This window comes from Brienomyrus brachyistius, chromosome 1 (genome assembly GCF_023856365.1).
Source record: "Brienomyrus brachyistius isolate T26 chromosome 1, BBRACH_0.4, whole genome shotgun sequence".
NCBI lineage: Eukaryota > Metazoa > Chordata > Actinopteri > Osteoglossiformes > Mormyridae > Brienomyrus > Brienomyrus brachyistius.
In genome coordinates, this window is record NC_064533.1 from 860,423 (window position 1) to 883,368 (window position 22,946).

At 49.5% G+C, this 22,946-nt stretch overlaps 1 pseudogene; it reads right to left on the bottom strand.

Annotated features, from left to right (window-relative positions):
- LOC125731441 (forkhead box protein P2-like) overlaps nt 1-22,946 on the bottom strand; it is a 112,410-nt pseudogene that overhangs the window by 14,538 nt on the left and 74,926 nt on the right.

Below are 22,946 nucleotides of genomic sequence, written 5' to 3' on the forward strand. Positions count from 1 at the left end.
ACATGACCTATCATTCTGTCTACCTATAGGCAGTGCTTAATTAGTGCCAGAGTTCAGCCCCGGGACCCCTGCCTCCAAGCAGCCTGTGCTCCGCCACCTCAAACGCTGTACCCAATGTAGCGTTAAACTGAAAATTAACCATTAGAATAAATGCAAAATGAACTAAATAAATGTATATTTCTAAAATTGTTTGTGTTGTATAATTTTTTTAAATACATCTACACCTAAATTGGTATGTTTCACTTATCTGACTCGAACTCAAAGGGACAAACTGCACATGCATGTACAGAAAAATCTACTTTTTTGGCCACTAAAATAAACGAGGTTACATGTCACAGCAGAATAATTAAAATAAAATGCCGAAAACACAGTAATGTGTACAATTTCACTGGAAAAGCAGAGACAGCGTGGAGAGGAGCAGTGTTTGTGGAAGCTAATGCTAATGAGAACAAGCAGGGACAATGAGAAGAGGAGCATCATTTGTGGATGCTAATGAGAACAAGCAGAGACAGTGAGAAGAGGAGCAGCATTTATGGATGCTAATGCTAATGAGAATAAGCAGAGACAGTGAGAAGAGGAGCAGCATTTGTGGATGCTAAAGCTAATGAGAATAAGCAGAGACAGTGACAAGAGGAGCAGCATTTGTGGAAGCTAATGCTAATGAGAATAAGCAGAGACAGTGAGAAGAGGAGCAGCATTTGTGGAAGTTAATGCTAATGAGAATAAGCAGAGACAGTGAGAAGAGGAGCAGCATTTGTGGAAGCTAATGCTAATGAGAATAAGCAGAGACAGTGAGAAGAGGAGCAGCATTTGTGGAAGCTAATGCTAATGAGAATAAGCAGAGACAGTGAGAAGAGGAGCAGCATTTGTGGAAGCTAATGCTAATGAGAATAAGCAGAGACAGTGAGAAGAGGAGCAGCATTTGTGGATGCTAATGCTAATGAGAATAAGCAGACACAGTAAGAAGAGGAGCAGCATTTGTGGATGCTAATGGTAATGAGAACAAGCAGAGACAGTGAGAAGAGGAGCAGCAATTGTGGAAGCTAATGCTAATGAGAATAAGGAGCGAGGAGAGGAGCAGCATTTGTGGATGCTGAAAAGTTTGATGTAACAAATGTGGCATTGTTATGTATTTAAGGAACTAATAGCACACTATTGTTGTTAAATACTGATTTGTATGTATGATATCCGGGTGGTCTTTATGAGCTCTGGCACCTCACAAGTTCACAAATTAAGCATTGCCTATAGGGTATCAACGAACTGCTTATGCAAAGGTACAAAGTGCTAGCATAGAAGATGCTGGTCTTGCCAATTAATTACAACTTCAGCTCAGGCAACTGGACTGAAAAGGAGGCAACAGAGGTATATTTAGGAGCTGACAGAGGACCACCCACCTTCCATGTTGCAGCGTTGCGTCTGAAGTAGGCAAAGGTGCGCGTGAACCAGCTATATATCTCATTTAGTGTTAGCTGCCTATCAGATGATTCCATGATGGCCTGAAGAGAGACAGCGACAAAATGACAGGCGAGGGCCACACCATCTCCAAACCGCCACTGTTTAGTTAGCAATTCATTTTTAATCCCATCAGAGAGATGATTTGTTTCCCACTTACCTGCCTTATGAGCGTTGCATATGTAAATGGAGGCCTAACATCTGCATTCTTGTAGAATTCATAGTTTGGGGCGATCTCTGGAGGAAGAGAAACATTGGGTCATCTTCTTAACTTATTTTATCCCTTTAGATACAAAAATCATTTTGGATTTATTATAAAAAAAAAAAAAGAAAAAACGACGACACATAAGCCTACGTCTACATAAGTATATTATGTTCTAATTAATCCACGTCATTAGAAATCTCCAGCATTTATGCAGGAACAGGAATTAAATTAGACCCATGTAGATACTGTGTATGACTTTGAATAATCTACGCCCTACAAAGTGATGAGCAATCCTAAGTAAACATAAATATCAAAGAGGACATATTTAAATTCATGAGCTCATGCAAACATTCACTGCATATATTAATGTCTCCATAGGTAAAATAAGAATAACAATATGGTATGCATAGTATATGTATGTGCGTAGTACAGCGAGTCCCTGGGCTAGGAATGTCCGGCTTATGGACAACTTACACACAACTTGCGGACAGACTGCCGTAAAGTTTGTTACATTAAAAATTCTGGTTATTAATGGTTTATAATAATGAACGCATACAGCAGTTTGTGACGTTCATGAAAAGATTGCATGGCTATCCCGGATCGAGGTACAGCACAGTATTTGTATTTACTTTCATTGTTATTATTATTATTATTATTATTATTATTATTATTATTATTATTATTATCCATCCATCCATTTTCCAAACCGCTTATCCTACTGGATTGCGGGGGTCCGGAGCCCATCCCGGAAGCAATGGGCACGAGGCAGGGAACAACCCAGGATGGGTAATATTAATATTATTATTATTATGTGCTGTAGCATTATTGATCCTATCTACAGACATCGGATCTGACTGGTGACCTGGGAACTGCCTGTATACACATGTAACATATGTGCCTAGCATTTACTAAATTGGGTCACCCTCAACTTAAACTGCGTTTATGTTTACTGATATACTGTATGTGCATAGCATACAGATGCACATTTGCATATATGTACACAAACACACCCATGTATGTACGAATGCACATACGTGCATACACACACACAATCACACACCCACACTCATATATAAGGTATTCATATCTTTGACCATGTACCTGACTTGCTGCCTACTTTCTTAGGTTTTCTTATGTAGTACCAAGTTGAACTCCCTTTGTCTCCAGAGCCACTTGAAGGCTGGACTAGTTACGCATTCAGAGAGGCCTTTCTGCACATCTCTGCAGCACTGCACTGTTATTTTTGAACTTGTGACCTTCCTGTTAGCTTTAATGAGTCTGCCTGGATGTTTCTCTTTCACAGCAGTCTCTGACATTGTAGTACCTGAAACTGCCAGGCAGTGTCTGACAAGCTGGGAGCACCGTGGCAGTCACCAACAATCACAGCACGTTTAAAATCCATAGATGTTAGACTTCTAATGCTTAGCCATACAGTAGCCCTGCCTACATGATGTATATATTCAGTTTCAGGCACATGCTTTGTTGCTTGTAGGAGCAGGACGTTCGCCTTCATGAGCAGCTGCACTAATTATATATACATGGCAGAAACTCATTCTACAATGAATGAATGATAACAGAGAAGTTGCCTTAAAATTCATGGTATTAGGGATACGCCAGACTCCCCTATGGTTTGCTCCTGGTTTGCGGAACACGCTACCTGAGGACATGGAGATGGAGAACTTTTCTGAGTGCCGCCTGCGCATGGCCCCCATGCTGGGCAGGCTGGCAGGACTGAGAACTGGGGGCACCTGGGTCATCGGTGTGACTGGGGCGGTCGGGGTGGTGGGTGCTGGGGGTGCATTCAGGGGGGAAGCCGACGGCAGGTTCTTAGTCATGCTGACGTTAGACACCAAATTCAGCTGTAGTGGTCCATGAGAGAAAAGGGATAGAAAACAAAGTGAGCTCTGCTACTTAAACACAGGTTCGAAAACCATAAATCCATATTCCCATCAGCAAGCGATTATCCAATTACATTAACCGAAAATTATCGTGATATTCTGCAGCTTTATCTAATCCTGTCTTCATCCAGCTTTGTTCTGCACTACCATATGAGTTCACCTCCTAATGGACTCTCTGCTCTGGCTGAAGAGATCTTTCCGAAATTTTTATCTGTTGGTAAAAACAGCATCGTTTCCCCGCCATTTTTAGAGGTAAGTAAAGCATGTGAATTTTATAGTCTTGACTGAACTTCCACACATGTGTATTGAAGATAATGTTAAGATTCAATGTTTATTTGGGGGGAGGGGGGCATAGATATCCATCCCACACCAACATTCCGAGGAATGAGATGGAGTGATTCCTGGAGTGCTGTGAGGCTGAAGTACCGTAAAGGAGGGAAAATTTGGGATGATTCCAAGGGCCCTCAAGTGACTGGGGCCCTAAAAGTTTGGTCTGGGTTGGGGACCCAATATGATAAGCTTTCATGGGGCCGAAAATCTGTAGTGGCATCAATGCTGTGGGACAACGTGCCCATATCTCATGAAAGGTAACCGAAGCCTCGCCAAGTAACACCAATTCTCTCTCTCTCTCTCTCTCTCTCTCTCTCATACACACAAAGACATAAACACAGACATACACACAATGACTGAGCAAACTGCCAGCTACTTTTCAGCACAGCTCATAGTACATTATTCACAGTTTATACATTAGTATTTGAAGAATGGCACAGCTGTATTTACAAATTGTTACCCTTAGGGGAGCTTTGCACTCTGGGTAAGATCAAGCACTGTAATGAGAATAGCAGTTGAAGATGTATACAAAAAAAAGAAAGTGAAATCTGGTTGCTGTCTGAGAAAAGCCCTCCCCAGCCCCCAGCTCATTTGTCAGCACAAGCAGGGGCTGCTGTAACAGGATGAAAATAAACTCAGAGCTGATTGATCATGTTTTGTGGGAGTGCCTCACATGCACACACATCCACCATGAATGGACCGACCTCTTCGTAAGTTCAGGGAATTAACATATGAAAACAGATTATTAATTTCTCGGTTTGTTCATTTTGGGAATTGCGCCAGCGCTGCTGTAATGAGCATTCCCTTTCCTTTCCTGGCATTCCATGCCACCCACCGCCCCGCACCATGGGTACCCTGCTGGATCACACAGAAAATTCTCCAGCTGGAAGCCTTTGCGACCCTGCTGGATCACCCAGTGGATCCTCTGGCCAGTATACCTTTGTTACCCTGCTAGAGCACAGAATGGATCCTCCAGTTTGGACACATTCATTACCCTGCAAGAAATCACAGTGGATCTTCTAGTAGGGACACCTTTGTTACCCTGCTGGATCACATAGTAGATCCTCCAGTTGGAACAACTTTGTTATCCTGCAAGATCACACAATGGATCCTCCAGTTGGGACACCTTTGTTAGCTTGCTGGATCACACAGTGGATCCTCCAGCCAGGACACCTTTGTTACCCTGCTAGATTACACAGTGGATCCACCAGCCAGGAAACCACTGTAAACCTGCTATTTGCATAACCAGTTGACAAAGAAAGTGTACTGCACATGCATTGCCAAAGCATCTCGCAGGTAGGGATCCGCTAGTGAAATGTCCCACATAGCTTTATGTCACATGTGCTACATGGCACACGCCTTGCTGGCTGCTTACATCACTTGTCTTTGACTTTGTTTTCTATGTTTTGGGCAAATGGCCGATAAGCCCTCTGCCATCACTCTTTAATGAGGAATAATAACAACAGATGCCAAAAGTTTTTCTCAAAGGATAGCTGGCCTTATACTCCACATGACACTAACTCGGCTCAGCCCTCCTTGATTTCACGTGACTGTGGGATGAACATGGCAGGGGGCTGACAGCACCGGTAAGCACCGCTTATCAGCCTATTGATAGCACCACTGAGAGCTAACAGCCGATGGATCACACTGTCAGTGAGGAATCGTTTCTGCATCGGATATTTTTAGCACATGTTAAACGGGTATTTTACACCACTACGTACAACATAACAACTCAATTCTGAAACTGTTCGTTACCATTCTGTTTTAATTGCCTGCCATCAAATGCAATTAGCAATTCTTTCAGGTGTGCCTTATTTAAAGAGAAGCCTCGTGTATATTGCTCATTCATATGCAGTTGCCGATCAGGGGCTGAAAACTCTTCATTAGTGGGGATGTAACCACACTGTTGGAAATCTGAGGGAAAATGCTGATTGTGTAATTAATTGGGAGTGAGAGGAATGAAGCTGTAGATTCCTGATGGAATTATAGGGTAATTATCTATCATATGATTATCTACTTTATGCAATGGGAAGCGATGAGGAAAATGATCCTATTAAAATAAGAATCATATTTCCACCGCCACTATACAACAGTCTTCTTGTCCAGATAATATTTACATAGTATAGTCAAATAAATACTTAAAGATATCAGTCAGACAAATATAGCTGAAGCCTTGTGCATCGCGCTCTGCGCATGCATCATGTTTGAAGTCCATGTCATGTCAGCAAGGTCTGGCTGGCTGTTAGACTTCTCACCAGTGACAGCTGGAGCCTTAGTTGTTAATAATCTACAATGTTATCTGATGTCTCTCTTTAAACTCCACAGAGCTGCAAATACTGCTATGGTAACAGCCAAAAACAGCCCCTGCTGGCCAGAGAGTTGTTTTCCACATTCTAGGTCAGCGAGTTGGGCCAAAATATGTAGAGAAGTCTAACAGCTATGATAAGTGACCACTGCCATGGATATACCACACTATTACAGCTGAACTCTGATGGGTACGTACATCCATCCATCCATCCATCCATCCATCCATCCCAGGCCTGGCTCTACATTTTGCTGTTTTGTACATTTACTCTACTTCTGCCTATAGATAGAGCCGGCCCCGTTTCTGCCTATGGCTACAGTCCACCATGTTTCCACCTATTGGTAGAGCCAGCCCCGTTTCTGCCTATGGCTACAGTCGGCCGTGTTTCCGCCTATGGGTAGAGCCAGCCGTGTTTATGCCCATACCTAGAGTCCGCCATGTTTCTGCATATAGCTAGAGCCGGCCCCGTTTCTGTCTATGGCTGCAGTCGGCCATGTTTCTGCCTATAGCTAGAGCCTGCCCCGTTTCTGCCTATGGCTACAGTCGGCCATGTGTCCACCTATGGGTAGAGCCGGCCATGTTTATGCCCATACCTAGAGTCCGCATTGTTTGTGTCTATGGCTACAGTCGGCCATGTTTCCACCTATGGGTAGAGCCGGCCCCGTTTCTGCCTATGGCTACAGTCGGCCATGTTTCCGTCTATAGCTAGAGCCTGCCCCGTTTCTGTCTATGGCTACAGTCGGCCATGTTTCTGCCTATAGCTAGAGCCTGCCCCGTTTCTGCCTATGGCTACAGTCGGCCATGTTTCCACCTATGGGTAGAGCCGGCCATGTTTATGCCCATACCTAGAGTCCGCATTGTTTGTGTCTATGGCTACAGTCGGCCATGTTTCCACCTATGGGTAGAGCCAGCCCCGTTTCTGCCTATGGCTACAGTCGGCCATGTTTCCACCTATGGGTAGAGCCGGCCCCGTTTCTGCCTATGGCTACAGTCGGCCATGTTTCCGTCTATAGCTAGAGCCTGCCCCGTTTCTGTCTATGGCTACAGTTGGCCATGTTTCCACCTATGGGTAGAGCCGGCCCCGTTCCTGCCTATGGCTACAGTCGGCTATGTTTCCACCTATGGGTAGAGCCGGCCCCGTTTCTGCCTATGGCTACAGTCGGCCATGTTTCCACCTATGGGTAGAGCCGGCCCCGTTTCTGTCTATGGTTACAGTCGGCCATGTTTCTGCCTATAGCTAGAGCCTGCCCCGTTTCTGCCTATGGATACAGTCGGCCATGTTTCCACCTATGGGTAGAGCCGGCCATGTTTATGCCCATACCTAGAGTCCGTATTGTTTGTGTCTATGGCTACAGTCGGCCATGTTTCCACCTATGGGTAGAGCCAGCCCCGTTTCTGCCTATGGCTACAGTCGGCCATGTTTCCACCTATGGGTAGAGCCGGCCCCGTTTCTGCCTATGGCTACAGTCGGCCATGTTTCCGTCTATAGCTAGAGCTGGCCCTGTTTCTGCCTATGGCTACAGTTGGCCATGTTTCCACCTATGGGTAGGGCCAGCCCCGTTCCTGCCTATGGCTACAGTCGGCTATGTTTCCACCTATGGGTAGAGCCGGCCCCGTTTCTGCCTATGGCTACAGTCGGCCATGTTTCCGTCTATAGCTAGAGCTGGCCCCGTTTCTGCCTATGGCTACAGTTGGCCATGTTTCCGTCTATAGCTAGAGCTGGCCCCGTTTCTGCCTATGGCTACAGTTGGCCATGTTTCCACCTATGGGTAGGGCCAGCCCCGTTTCTGTCTATGGCTACAGTCGGCCATGTTTCCGTCTATAGCTTGAGCTGGCCCCGTTTCTGCCTATGGCTACAGTTGGCCATGTTTCCACCTATGGGTAGGGCCAGCCCCGTTTCTGTCTATGGCTACAGTCGGCCATGTTTCCACCTATGGGTAGAGCCGGCCCCGTTTCTGCCTATGGCTACAGTCGGCCATGTTTCCGTCTATAGCTTGAGCTGGCCCCGTTTCTGCCTATGGCTACAGTTGGCCATGTTTCCACCTATGGGTAGGGCCAGCCCCGTTCCTGCCTATGGCTACAGTCGGCCATGTTTCTGCCTATGGGTAGAGCCGGCTCTATTTCTGCCTATGGTTACAGTCGGCCATGTTTCTGCCTATGGGTAGAGCCGGCCATGTTGATGCCCATAGCTAGAGTCCGCCATATTTCTGCCTATAGCTAGAGCCGGCTCCGTTTCTGCCTATGGTTACGGTCAGCTATGTTTCCGCCTATGAGTAGAGCCCGCCATGTTGATGCCCATAGCTAGAGCCAGCCCCGTTTCTGCCTATGGCTACAGTCGACCATGTTTCCACCTATGGGTAGAGCCGGCCCCGTTTCTGCCTATGGCTACAGTCGGCCATGTTTCCACCTATGGGTAGGGCCGGCCCCGTTTCTGCCTATGGCTACAGTCGGCCATATTTCCGTCTATGGGTAGAGCCGGCCCCGTTTCTGCCTATGGCTACAGTCGGCCATGTTTCCGTCTATAGCTAGAGCTGGCCCTGTTTCTGCCTATGGCTACAGTTGGCCATGTTTCCACCTATGGGTAGGGCCAGCCCCGTTCCTGCCTATGGCTACAGTCGGCTATGTTTCCACCTATGGGTAGAGCCGGCCCCGTTTCTGCCTATGGCTACAGTCGGCCATGTTTCCGTCTATAGCTAGAGCTGGCCCCGTTTCTGCCTATGGCTACAGTTGGCCATGTTTCCGTCTATAGCTAGAGCTGGCCCCGTTTCTGCCTATGGCTACAGTTGGCCATGTTTCCACCTATGGGTAGGGCCAGCCCCGTTTCTGTCTATGGCTACAGTCAGCCATGTTTCCGTCTATAGCTTGAGCTGGCCCCGTTTCTGCCTATGGCTACAGTTGGCCATGTTTCCACCTATGGGTAGGGCCAGCCCCGTTTCTGTCTATGGCTACAGTCGGCCATGTTTCCACCTATGGGTAGAGCCGGCCCCGTTTCTGCCTATGGCTACAGTCGGCCATGTTTCCGTCTATAGCTTGAGCTGGCCCCGTTTCTGCCTATGGCTACAGTTGGCCATGTTTCCACCTATGGGTAGGGCCAGCCCCGTTCCTGCCTATGGCTACAGTCGGCCATGTTTCTGCCTATGGGTAGAGCCGGCTCTATTTCTGCCTATGGTTACAGTCGGCCATGTTTCTGCCTATGGGTAGAGCCGGCCATGTTGATGCCCATAGCTAGAGTCCGCCATATTTCTACCTATAGCTAGAGCCGGCTCCGTTTCTGCCTATGGTTACGGTCAGCTATGTTTCCGCCTATGAGTAGAGCCCGCCATGTTGATGCCCATAGCTAGAGCCAGCCCCGTTTCTGCCTATGGCTACAGTCGACCATGTTTCCACCTATGGGTAGAGCCGGCCCCGTTTCTGCCTATGGCTACAGTCGGCCATGTTTCCACCTATGGGTAGGGCCGGCCCCGTTTCTGCCTATGGCTACAGTCGGCCATATTTCCGTCTATGGGTAGAGCCGGCCATGTTTATGCCCATACCTAGAGTCCGCCATGTTTCTGCGTATAACTAGAGCCGGCCCCGTTTCTGTCTATAGCTACATTCGGCCATGTTTCCGTCTATGGGTAGAGCCGGCCCCGTTTCTGCCTATGGGTAGAGCTGGCCCTGTTTCTGCCTGTGGCTACAGTCGGCCATGAATCTGCCTATAGCTAGAGCCGCTGTGTTTCTGCCTATAGCTAGAGCTGGCCGTGTTTCTGCCTGTAGCTAGAGCTGGCCATGTTTCTGCCTGTGGTTATGGTTGGCCATGTTTCGGTCTATAGCTAGATGTTTCTGCCGGCCCTGTTTCTGCTTCATCCCCAAACAGGTGTCAACACCACGGTGAATTCTGAGGGATATTTTGATCAAAATGCAAATTTTACCCCAGACATGGCATTTAACATTTATATAGTAACATAGTTACATAGATTTTTTATCAATCAAAACATTTTGCTACGGAGACTTTTTTCCATATACAAACAGGGTGACTATCACTGTCTCTGAACACCTGTCCCAGTGAGAGTTATGAGGAAGTTAAAGCCTCTCACAGGCTGTGGTAGGGCACAGAACCGGGGACAGGACAGGACCCCTGTTCACAAGGGCAACACACACAATCATACACTCGAGACCATTCAGGCCACTTTTCCACCATATTTTTGGTACGGTACTCTCGATACTTTTGCTTTTACATTGACTCCTGTCGAATGCCCTAATTAAAAGTTTCAGTACCAAAAGTGCCAAACCAGCTGGGGTACTACGTCTGTACTTTTGGGGTGGGACTTGAAACACATTCGTTGTCGACTGGTTATGCAAATAGCCTGTCTCTGAAACACAATACAAAGGACACATTGAAAACATATCAGAAAACAACGATAAACAAAGTTAAAAAAAATTATGATTATTGCAATCTGGAACAGGAAGGCATGACAAACTATTTAAAAAGTATTTTGTTTAATACACTACAGCAGGCAGGCATACAGAGTGCTGTCCTAGTGATTTTTATTGTAATTAATATTGGGTAATAATTTAGTATTTATAAAACAAAAAAGGTTCTTAAATTTCTCACAAACCAGTCTTCAAGTGATTTAATTCTCTGGGGTCTAAAGGTAGGGAACACACTTTCACTGACTGGGGCATGGTCACACATTTCATTCAATGTCATAAGCTTAATTCAGGGCAAATAAATTATTTCTTATATATTTGTTTTAGCATTAAACTTATCTTAATCTTAGTGTACTTTGTAAATATGTCAGTCAGTTTGTAATTTGAGAGCGAGATGGCATAATTGAAGAAGCATTCCAATGTACTAGTGCAGGAGGTAAACAGAGCTGCATTTCCCACGTACAGAGGATGTGCATAAGCCTGCTGTGTAAAACCTTTTGACTGATACACTGACATAAGCTGCATGTTTACACAGACACCCTGGAATTTTTCGCTTGCTGCTGGTCGGTCTCACTCAGTCCCAGTCCATTAGCCTCGGACACTCACCGGCTTGGGCAGTGGCTTGGGCTCCGAAGGCCGCATGTGCAGGTGAGCCATCATGGCCTGAAGTCTTTCTCGTTCTTTAGAAAGCTGTGACAAGGGGGAGATGGAAACAGAAAGTGGGGGGCATTTTTAGCAACATGCAATGCTGCCATTGTGCCACGGCGATCTGTGCTCTTCTGTGGTATGTACCTCTGGGACCAGTCCTGAATATGCCCAGACTGAGTCCCTGATACTAGCTTTATTCAGAATGGGGGGGGGTCGTTTGTACAGGATAACAAATCACACTTCATATTTTTGTCAATAACGGGATCCAGGTCATGGTCTGTGCTGACGGTAACGGGCCTCCAGGCCGTAAATTAGGCGCCGTGGAGTGGCCTGGGGCTGCTAGCTGCAGTGGGGGTGAGGGTTCCTCCAATCTGTCTCTCCCCCGGAGGTCCGATTAGCGCCCCCCTGCAGCCCACCATCATCAATATTACTGAGTGACAAGGACTGGGCTTGGGGGCGGAGCAGAGCACGGAGACGACACCGAAGGCTGCGCTGGGTTTCATTAGCCCCCCCCCCCCAGGCGAGGGAAGGGGTGGCCAGAAGTGGTCATGGGTGAATAAACGAATTCATCAAGGAAAGGAGGATGGAACTTCAACCCTGGGCAGCCATTAGCAATACTGCGACTATCAAATAAAGACGGTCAGATGACAGGAGCTGGCACCCAAATACACGGCCATCCCATCCTGTCCCAGCCCGGGTCCCTGGCCTCCACTCACTGTCTAGCTTTCTGCAGGATCCATTCTTTCTGCAGCTGAGAAATGATGACTAAATACTGGTCAGCATCACACCATGCTCTTCCCGAAAGACTTGATTTGCTCCTCTGGGGCAAAGTTAGCCATTATAATCCAACAGGTAAGAAGGTGTCATGGTTTCACAGTTGATCCCAGGGGAAAATCATTAACCCAGCGAGTAGCAATGGCACTAATATCAATAAGCAAACACACCACTATAGATGAGCACTTTGCATAAAAACATAACAAAGATGGAAAATCACTAAAAAAGAGGTGTATCTCTTAAAATGGAGATTTGTGTCGCCCTGAGTCATAGGAATGGGTTTGGTCCTGCAGTGTGAACTGCGGAGGGTGACGGAGACACACCTGTATCTCCAGCTGCTGCACGACCTGCATCTGGACGCGGCACTGCGCTGTGCTGCGGTCGTCCAGCGCATGTTCGTTGTTGAGATGCCTGTAGAGGAGGAAGCGCTGTCGTTAAGGCAGGACCTGCTGAAACCCTCAGAGGCTGACCTCCAAGCAGAGATAGGCTGGTATTAAGGACATAAGACCACTTCAGAAATAGAAGCAGCTCACTGTGTGTGTGTGTGTGTGTGTGTGTCTTGGTGTGTGAAACTCATCTGTCTGTCACACGGCAGACTACAGAGACTGGCTGCAACTGGCATAGACGAGAACCTCAGGTCATGGCAAACATGTCACCACGTTCCCTGGGATCAGTAGATACACAAACTATTTCTGTGTTTTTTTAAATAGCAAATGCCAGGCGACTCAGCATGCTGAGCTACAAACAGCCGGCGAAAGGACAGCGCTTGCCTGTTCTCGTCCCAGTTACTTTCTCTCCATCAGAGACCCCCGTGCCGTTTCTGAGGCTTCTCAGAGCATGCACGGTCTCAGAATTCCCTCTATTATTTCAGGATAGCCAGCAGTCCTAACAAGAACTGTGACATCTGATGGCACAAACCATGTGACATGGTCCAGCCTATCACCCGCCCTCCCTTTTCCCACTGTCGTTTCACTGGCCAACTATCAGCCAGCCTAATTACACCGATGAATGCGAGAAGGTCCAGGATGCGTGTCACTAAAGATAGGACCCTCCCAGCATGGCAGTATCCTGCTCCCACTGACATTTCATTTCTTTAGCAGATGCTTTTATTCAAAGTGACATACAACCAAAGCTGGGGGTAATTAAGGGCCTTTGCTTAACATCACCCAGCCAGCCCTGAGATTTAAAGTGCGGTCTTCCAATAACAGAGGAAGCCTCCAAACCAGCTGAGCTGCACACTGCTCGCTTATTTCATCTGGCCTGGGTCCAGCCCGACATCTCAGGATGCTCCACTTTAAAACTGGAAACGGCGCATGGAGGAAGCAGAGTGGTGAGATCCTGCTAACTGCGGCTCTGGCCCACGTGCCTGGGCAGAGGCGCCCTTAATGAAAGTCCTTACATGACAATCTTCACATGACAGCCCTCACATGACAGTCCTCACATGACAGCCCTCAGCATGGAGGAAGCAGAGTGGTGAGATCCTGCTAACTGCGGCTCTGGCCCACGTGCCTGGGTGGAGGCACCATTAATGACAGTCCTCACATGACAATCCTCACATGACAGCCCTTACATGACAGTCCTCACATGACAGCCCTCAGCATGGAGGAAGCAGAGTGGTGAGATCCTGCTAACTGCGGCCCTGGTCCACGTTCGTGGGCGGAGGCGCCATTAATGACAGCCCTCACATGACAGTCCTCACATGACAGTCCTCACATGACAATCCTCACATGACAGCCCTCACATGACAGACCTCAGCATGGAGGAAGCAGAGTGGTGAGATCCTGCTAACTGCGGCCCAGGTCCACGTTCGTGGGCGGAGGTGCCATTAATGACAGTCCTCACATGACAATCCTCACATGATAGCCCTTACATGACAGTCCTCACATGACAGCCCTCAGCATGGAGGAAGCAGGGTGGTGAGATCCTGCTAACTGCGGCCCTGGTCCACGTTCGTGGGCGGAGGCGCCATTAATGACAGTCCTCACATGACAGTCCTCACATGACAGCCCTTACATGACAGTCCTCACATGACAGCCCTCAGCATGGAGGAAGCAGAGTGGTGAGATCCTGCTAACTGCGGCCCTGGTCCACGTTCGTGGGCGGAGGCGCCATTAATGACAGTCCTCACATGACAGTCCTCACATGACAGCCCTCAGCATGGAGGAAGCAGAGTGGTGAGATCCTGCTAACTGCAGCCCAGGTCCACGTTCGTGGGCGGAGGCGCCATTAATGACAGTCCTCACATGACAGTCCTCACATGACAGCCCTCAGCATGGAGGAAGCAGAGTGGTGAGATCCTGCTAACTGCGACCCAGGTCCACGTTCGTGGGCAGAGGCGCCATTAATGACAGTCCTCACATGACAGCCCTCACACGACAGTCCTCACATAACAGCCCTCAGCATGGAGGAAGCAGAGTCGTGAGATCCTGTTAACTGTGGCCCTGGTCCACGTTCGTGGGCGAGGCGCCATTAATGACAGTCCTCACATGACAGCCCTCACACGAAAGTCCTCACATGACAGCCCTCAGCATGGAGTGCCTCAAATGGCTTCCTCCCAGCCACGTTTGAGGGCCATTCTCAACCTTACATTACAGCAGCTTCAGGGGGGTCAATTAGCCCTGTCCCAAAACAGGGCCCCATTTTTCTGCTCGGTGCCTGTGACCAAGACATCAGTTTGCGCACAGCGCCTGCGTTATAACACTCGATAATCAGCCAATCACACGTGCCCCATTCTCCCAGAGTCCAATAGGACTGGAATCTCTCTGACGCATGGGTCACTGACCAAGGGAGCCTGGGGAAGGCAGGTTTTTCCTGGGAAAAGACGCAGGAGTATGAGGATCATTATTGGGAATCTGAATAGTTGAGATGGAACACAATGATGAATTTCGATTGTGTGCTTTTCTGGAATTATGACAGGGATTAATCTGGGTTCTGAAGTCTTTTTCAATTTGCTGAGATGAGTACATCTGTCCTTTGCTTACCACTGTTTCTGGTGCTTTAGGCTTATCGGGTGTTGACACGGAAATGCTATCTTATGCTCTCACAGCAACACAGAACTACAAACTCTGGCCAGACACAGATAGTTAACCTTCACTTTGTGGGTGGGGCCACTCGTGGCAGGTAGAAAACCCATAATTGAATCTCAGCCGTCTTATACCTGGTATGAAAGGACCAGGCACCACTGCATTGTGGGTTCAGCTACAAACTGAAATTCAGAAGTCATCCCATTACGAGGCTTCACATGAATATTCAGAGGAATATTCTGAACCCCCCACCCCCACCCCAGAATATTCTGGACACTGCCTAGAACAGCAGAGGTTCTCTAGACCAGGGTTTCTCAACCCAGTCCTCGGAAACCACCACATTTCCCTGGCAATTGGGAGACAGCAAAAATACGGACCGTCTGGTGGTTCCTGAGGACTGGGTTGAGAAACCCTGCTCTGAGACAACCTGACAGCTACCCTTTGGACTTTGGTCTTTTTGGACGATGGCGCACTAATGCACAGGTGCTGACACCAGCAGTGGGCGCTTGACGCAGGCCGGCGCGTGGAGTCGCATGTCGCTGCTGGATTGTAACGGCTGAGGTGTCTTTCACTGCACTGCTGGCATGCTGCCAGGCGAGGGCACTCTCAAAGGACCATCACCTTATGTATGCCGATTCCGCTTTCTGTTGCATTCAAACGGAACTCAGGGTCACGTGCCAAGACAGGAAACTTTCAACTCACGGCCAGGACTTCCAGAACCTGGTATGGAACACAACAGAACCTGTCCCAGCTCTGAGCATCCATGGGATAGCACGAGCTGAACGGCAGAGCACTGCGGAACGTTCCTCCACGCTCCTCACACATGAATTAAGATTCCAGAATTTTCCAATGTTTTAAGTAAAGGCTAAACTATCCAAGGACAAACACGAAATAAATATGTATTTCCTACTAAGCTTTACATAAAATGCACTGATGTTGGGATTCAGTTAACATTCTTTGAATATGTACCATCACGTAAATGATTCAATAACTTTACGTAATGTATTTAATTGTTCAGGAGATACTGTTACTTGATGACAGAATTTTACAATATAACAACTGCGTAAACACAACAGTCCTCCTGGGATTCCAACCTGTTAAAGCTGTACTTACTTTCAAAATACACCACCTACTGGCCAAACGGAATATGTGCAGTAAAGTGCGGCACCACTGTAAACATGCACCTCTGATGTAATCATGGAAACCACAAAACAAGCCAATTATCTCAAGTGCTGACAAACCACCAAGGGCTTGCTCATTCCAGTAGCTGCACCAATTCAACAGAGAAATTCATCCATTTAGCCATGAAACATCTCTGTCAACCTGCAGATGTTCTGCAGAGGCCTATTACGGGGTGTCTTACTATTTACCAGCATGTAGAACATCTGGCCTTCTGGGCACAGACACTGAACTCGTATATAGTATATGGTATATGGATTTGAACTTCACATGCAGTTGCGGAGGGGCACATGCACACACACACACACATACACACACATACTGGTGTACCTATCTAAATGAGGACCTTCCATTCATTTCCATGGAAAAAACCAACAATGGCAACCTTAACCCCTACCCAACCCTAACCTTAACCATAAGTAACCAAACAAAATAAAAGTCTTTTGGAATTTTTAGTTTTTTGATTACAATCACAGATATACAGTACTGTGCAAAAGTCTTAGGCAGGCAAAGAAAATGATGTTTAGATTATCCTTGTGTTGGTGTAAAACTATGATATTGATATTATGCCTGTCAAAGTGTGTCAGCTTAGCCATTTCAGAACCTCTGCTAAAATCATCCTAGTATTTGCAGCAACTGTCCAGTGCAGTCATGTATTTTTTGACTTGGCCACTAGCACAACTCATACAGCTAGTCAATCTGTCACTGACTTTTTAAACCAATATATTTAATCATTTAATTAAGCTGTTGGGGGCAGCATGGTGGTGCAGTGGTTAGCACTGTTGCCTCACACCTTTGGGACCCAGGTTCGAGTCTCTGCCTGGGTCACATGTGTGTGGAGTTTGCATTCCTGTTTCCTCCCACAGTCCAAAAACATGCTGAGGCTAATTGGAGTTACTAAATTGCCCATAGGGGTGCATGTGTGAGTGAATGGTGTGTGAGTGTGCCCTGTGATGGGCTGGCCCCCCATCCTGGGTTGTTCCCTGCCTCATGCCCACAGCTTCCGGGACAGGCTCTGGACCCCCTGTGACCCAATAGGATAAGCTGAAGTCCACGGTGATGGAGACTCAAGCCCCTAACACATACCTGTGCAGAGGAACCTACATGAGGAACTGGCTGAAGTCCTCTGTTTTGGAGACTCAAGCCCCTAACACATACCTGTGCAGAGGAACCTACATGAGGAACTGGCTGAGGTCCTCAGTGATGGAGACTCAAGCCCCTAACACATACGTATGCAGAGGAACCTACATGAGGAACTGGCTGAAGTCCTCTGTGATGGAGACTCAAGCCCCTAACACATACCTGTGCAGAGGAACCTACATGAGGAACTGGCTGAGGTCCTCCGTGATGGAGACTCAAGCCCCTAACACATACCTATGCTCAGGAAACAACATGAGGAACTGGCTGAGGTCCTCAGTGATGGAGACTCAAGCCCCTAACACATACCTATGCAGAGGAACCTACATGAGGAACTGGCTGAGGTCCTCAGTGATGGAGACTCAAGCCCCTAACACATACCTATGCTCAGGAAGCAACATGAGGAACTGGCTAAGGTCCTCAATAATGGAGACTCAAGCCCCTAACACATACCTATGCAGAGGAACCTACATGAGGAACCAGCTAAGGTCCTCAATAATGGAGACTCAAGCTCCTAACACATATGTATGCAGAGAAACCTACATGAGGAACTGGATGTACCTACTTGAGAAACTGGCTGAAGTCCTCACAGATGCTCTCGCAGCCGGGCCACTTGCAGACACCATGGCCATATAGAGAGTGCGAGGGGGCCATGTCCTCATGCACAGAGCTATACAGAGAGAGATGGACAGTTGGTCCTCACCAAACACTCAAGGAGCCCAACGATCCACATCATTCATTAACCCGGCTTTTTTAAGATCCAGCGTGATTTACACAGTTTATAGATTATACCCTTAACCACTTATACCATCTTATGTCTCCGCTAAAGTTTCTCAGTTTGAGGACACAGCACCTGTCTGACGCTCCTGGGACAGTAGCCAGCAGCAGAAGTAGCCCCTGCCCCGCTGACACACCCCCAGGCGCTGCCCGGTTGTGCTTGTGGGTAGAATGTGGAGAGGTTCACCTGCCTCGAATCATTGCCTTACCCTGATAATTTCTGCTTGCTGTCTTCTTTCGAGGCTGCGGTTCACGTATAGCTTAGCTGCCTATCTTAAATGAATCGTGGGGTACGGTTAGCTCTCTAGCCACCTGCACCTGCTCCACACGTACCACTTTGCGGAAATGCTTAAATAATGCATATGACAGACTGATATTCGAGCAGCCTTTCATAGCGGCAGAGCTGTATATAAAAGCATCAACGTTATACAAAGTCTTCTCTGCATCATATATTCTGTTTATATGACAAGTAGCGCAACAAAGTCATTTCAAAAGCCTGGGAAAAACGGCTTAAATTCTTAATGTACGCTGAGGGTACCTGCAACACTTCCCGCGGCCGTGTGCACAGACTCGCAGCTTTTGATTCGGAGAAAACAGGCTATTGGGTGCTCGCTATCGCTGGGGATACAGTAGATGCATTAATCAACTGCTGAACAAACAAACAAGCGAACAAGCGAAAGCGAGATGCTATGTCTCCCCCAGCTAGAGGGAGCGGGCCTCTCTTAAGCGAGGACTAATTCATCAGAAGGATCTTTGGATGCGCTTTGACAGTACTAACCTGTCTCGGCGGGAGCTGAGTGTGGAGGATGGTCCATTGGATACGGAGTGGTGCGTAATGGGCGGTGAGGCTTTGGAGGTGCTGGTGGAGGTAGTGGAGGAGGAGCTGGTCGTCGTCAGGTCGAGGCTGCCGCTGTGTTTCCCACCACCAGGGCCGTCCTCCATATTGTGGGTGCCGGTCACTTCATTCCACAGCTGCTGCAGTTCCACAGGGCTCAGGCCGGCTGGTGAACACCAATGCCACTCCCAGTTAGCAACATTAGCATGACGTTGCTAAGCAAAACATCCTGAACACTGATCAAAACAGAAACAAAGCACAGAAAGACTGAACAAACATGAACTCTGCTAACATGTTTGTTCTGCCCTAAGGGCATAGCCACTGTTCACAGGCAGTCTAAACCCAGGACAACTCGGACAGTACTTCACGCTCATTGGTAAATGACTCATTGGATGTTTACTGAAGAAAACTGCAGGCTGATTTAAAAAAATAAACCCCTCCTCTCCAAGGTATTTCAACCTTAACATAATCATCTATTCTGGTTAATTAAAACAAGGAAGAAAATCAGGTCAACAAGTCAATCCTCCAGCAAACATGGAAATGGGGTGGGGGGGGTTTGGCCTCCTTTTCATCCAGCTTCTGAGTTCTTGTGGTTCCCGATCGACCCGAAATCCCTGCCTCTCAACAGTGTGGGCCCTTGTACTTGATGTTTTTTCGCGATGGCAATCGCTTCCGAAAACGACGCGGGACTTACATCATCACGGACACTGGAAGATCGTGCATCGCGGATCACACGGCGGCTTGCCACCCCCCCCCCCCCCCCCCCCCCACTTATCCTTCAGAAGAATACAGACACACCTTCAGCTGCTGCAGACCACTGCCTCCATCATACGGCAAAAACAAGACACTTGAGGGAAAAAGAAATGGTACTGAGGTAAAAATGAGTGTTTCCTGCAATCTGTCGCTCGACAGACAGGTGTGAGAAGCGGAAGGGGGTGATGGAGGACCGGACGTGACCGGCTTGTGGGTGGCGACTGCTGCTAGGAGGTAAACAACAATAACAACAACAAGAACAGCAGCAACAAGGGGATGACAGGATGAGAGAGAGAGACAAAGAGAGAGAGGAAACTAGGGAGGGAGGGAGAGAGAGAGAGGGACAGGGAGACAGAAAGCGAGAGCCGGCAAGAGAGGGGGGGAGGGAGAGACGTAGCAAGGAAGGGAAGGAGAGAGAGAGGTGGCAAGAGAGGGAGGGGGAGAGAGAGAGTAAGAGAGATAGAGGTGGCAAGGAAGGGAGGGAGAGACAGAGAGGGGGACAGGGAGAGAGGGGCGGCAAGGGGGGGAGATAGAGAGAGAGGGACAGGGAGATAGAGAGATAGAGAGATAGAGAGACTGGGACAGGGAGAGAGAGGTGGCAAGGGGGGGAGCGAGGAAGAGAGGGACAGGCAGAGGGAGAGAGAGAGGGACAGGGAGATAGAGATAGAGAAAAAGAGAGAGAAAGAAAGAGACTGGGATAGGGCCATCTCTAAAGTTCCCCTGCCCTCCCCACTCGGTCCTGCCCCCACCCCTTAAAGAGAGCAGGACACATCTGGGGCCATTGGATGGCTGGGCAGCAGCAAGAGCAAGCCCTGGTGCTCCAGGTGGTGGATGGGCGGGGCGGTGTGGGGACCTACCTGGGGACCAGCACCTGGCTGGGCAGCAGCGAGGGCAGGGCCCTGGCGCTGCAGGTGGCGGATCGGCAGGCAGGCAGTGTGGGGACCTACCTGTGGCCAGAGATTGGCTAGGGCGGCAGCGAGGGCAGGCCCAGGCGCTGCAGGTGGTGGATCAGCAAGCAGGGCAGTGCGGGAACCTACCTGTGGCCAGAAGCTGGCTGGGCAGCAGGGAGAGCAGGCCCTGATGCTGCAGTGGCAGACCAGCAGGCAGCACGGAGACCCACCTGGGGCCAGAGGCTTGCCAGGTGGCAGGGGAGAGCAGGCCCTGATGCTGCAGTGGCAGATCAGCAGGCAGCACGGAGACCCACCTGGGGCCAGAGGCTGGCCAGGTGGCAGGGAGAGCAGGCCCTGGCGCTGCAGTGGCAGATCAGCGGGCAGCACGGAGACCCACCTGGGGCCAGAGGCTGGCCAGGTGGCAGGGAGAGCAGGCCCTGGGCGCTGCAGACTGAGCAGGTGCTGCTGCTGCTGCGTGGAGGCTGCTGCATCTGGAGCAGCTGCTGCTGCGGAAGACGAGCTGCTGGGCGGCCAGGTGCTGCTGCTGTGGCGATAAAGAGCCAGAAAATTAGCGTTGCCTCAGCTCAGCCCACCCCCCACCCCCCCCACACTGCAATGGAGAGCCAGAAATCAGCGGCGCCTCGGCTCAGCCCACCTCCCCCCCCCCACTGCTTTTGTCTATCTGCTCCCCCCGGCTACCCAGGCACGCCGAGCCCCCGCCAGCCACGGAGACCAGGATCTTTTCCGGAAAGTGTTCGCAGGCAATCCCTGCTTACAGCAGTCCGAACAGAGATGATGAGAGCGGACAGAGCTGGGAGCCAGACTGCATCTCTTCTCTTCCCCGCTCTCCTCCTCCTGTTTATTACCCAGGCTAGGCTGCCTCTGTGTATATAGAGGCGAGACAACAAAAACAACAACAACAACAGTGGTAACCATGGCAACAAAACAAGGGCTGGCAGCTTATCGCTCAGACGGGGCTCGGCATCCCGACCAATCAGGACTGCAGCAACCAAGCCCAGTGTGTAAACTATGCGCAGCGATATCACCCGTAAACTCGGCCCGACCGGCTTGCGGTAATGAAGCAGCCCTAGCAGATGTGTTCCCGCCCCATGTGCATGGATGCTGCCGCCATGTGTTTCTCAGCCAGATAAATGGGGCCCTCGCAGGGGCGTGGGGCGGGCCCTCAGGGGCTGGTAGAGGACTGGGAAGTAGGGTGCATTGCACTGTCCTGCTAACCTCTCAACCCTCTTCTCATGTCACTCAGGCTTAAGAGATAGACAGGCGTGCCGTTAGAAGCTCATGTTTGGTGGGTTGAACCTGATGTTTGGCTCCGCATGGTGTTACAAGACAAGTCCTAGATGGACGCTGTGTGCGAGGTAAGTCGCCCTCAAGAGTGAGGGAGGCGACTTCTACTGGCTGTCTTCTTTGATCGGCCAGGAAGGCAGAGCTTGGCACGCTCCTGGAAAACTGCAGGGCCTATACTGTGGCTGGGAGGTTGGGGAGTATCTCCTGTGTTTTGTTAGGTCTTGCCAGCTGACCCACCTATGCCCTCCAGTGCCACATGGGCGCCTGCAGACGTACCGGTACCCTCTTTGGCTGGCTGTTCCCGGGTGTGTTTGCTGCAGCAGCTGAAGGTGGAGCTGTTCCTGCTGCTTCTTGTAAAACTCCTGCAGATGTTGCTGCAAATGGAGATGTATGTGTGTGAGTGAGTAAGTGATTGAGTTTGAGAGAGAGACAGACAGACAGAAAGGGAGAGAGAGCAAGAGAGAAAGTGAGTTGTCAGCAACCTGACCCTGCTGCCTGTAAACAAGTAACAGGTGTGCGGGAGGAGGCGGGGGTGGGGGGCGGGAGCACGGTAACAGGTGTGTGGGTGGAATGGGCAGCACGCTAATAGGTGTGTGGGTGGGGGCATGCTAACAGGTGTGTGGGAGGAGGCGGGGGGTGGGGGCGGGAGCACGGTAACAGGTGTGTGGGAGGAGGTGGGGTGGGGCGGGAGTACGGTACAGGTGTGTGGGAGGAGGTGGGGTGGGGCGGGAGTACGGTAACAGGTGTGTGGAAGGAGGAGGGTGGGGGCGGGAGTACGGTAACAGGTGTGCGGGAGGAGGCGGGGTGGGGGCAGGAGGTACGGTAACAGGTGTGTGGGAGGAGGTGGGGTGGGGGCAGGAGTACGGTAACAGGTGTGTGGAAGGAGGAGGGGTGGGGGCGGGAGCACGGTAACAGGTGTGCGGGAGGAGGTGGGGTGGGGGGCAGGAGTACGGTAACAGGTGTGTGGGAGGAGGTGGGGTGGGGGCAGGAGTACAGTAACAGGTGTGTGGAAGGAGGAGGGGTGG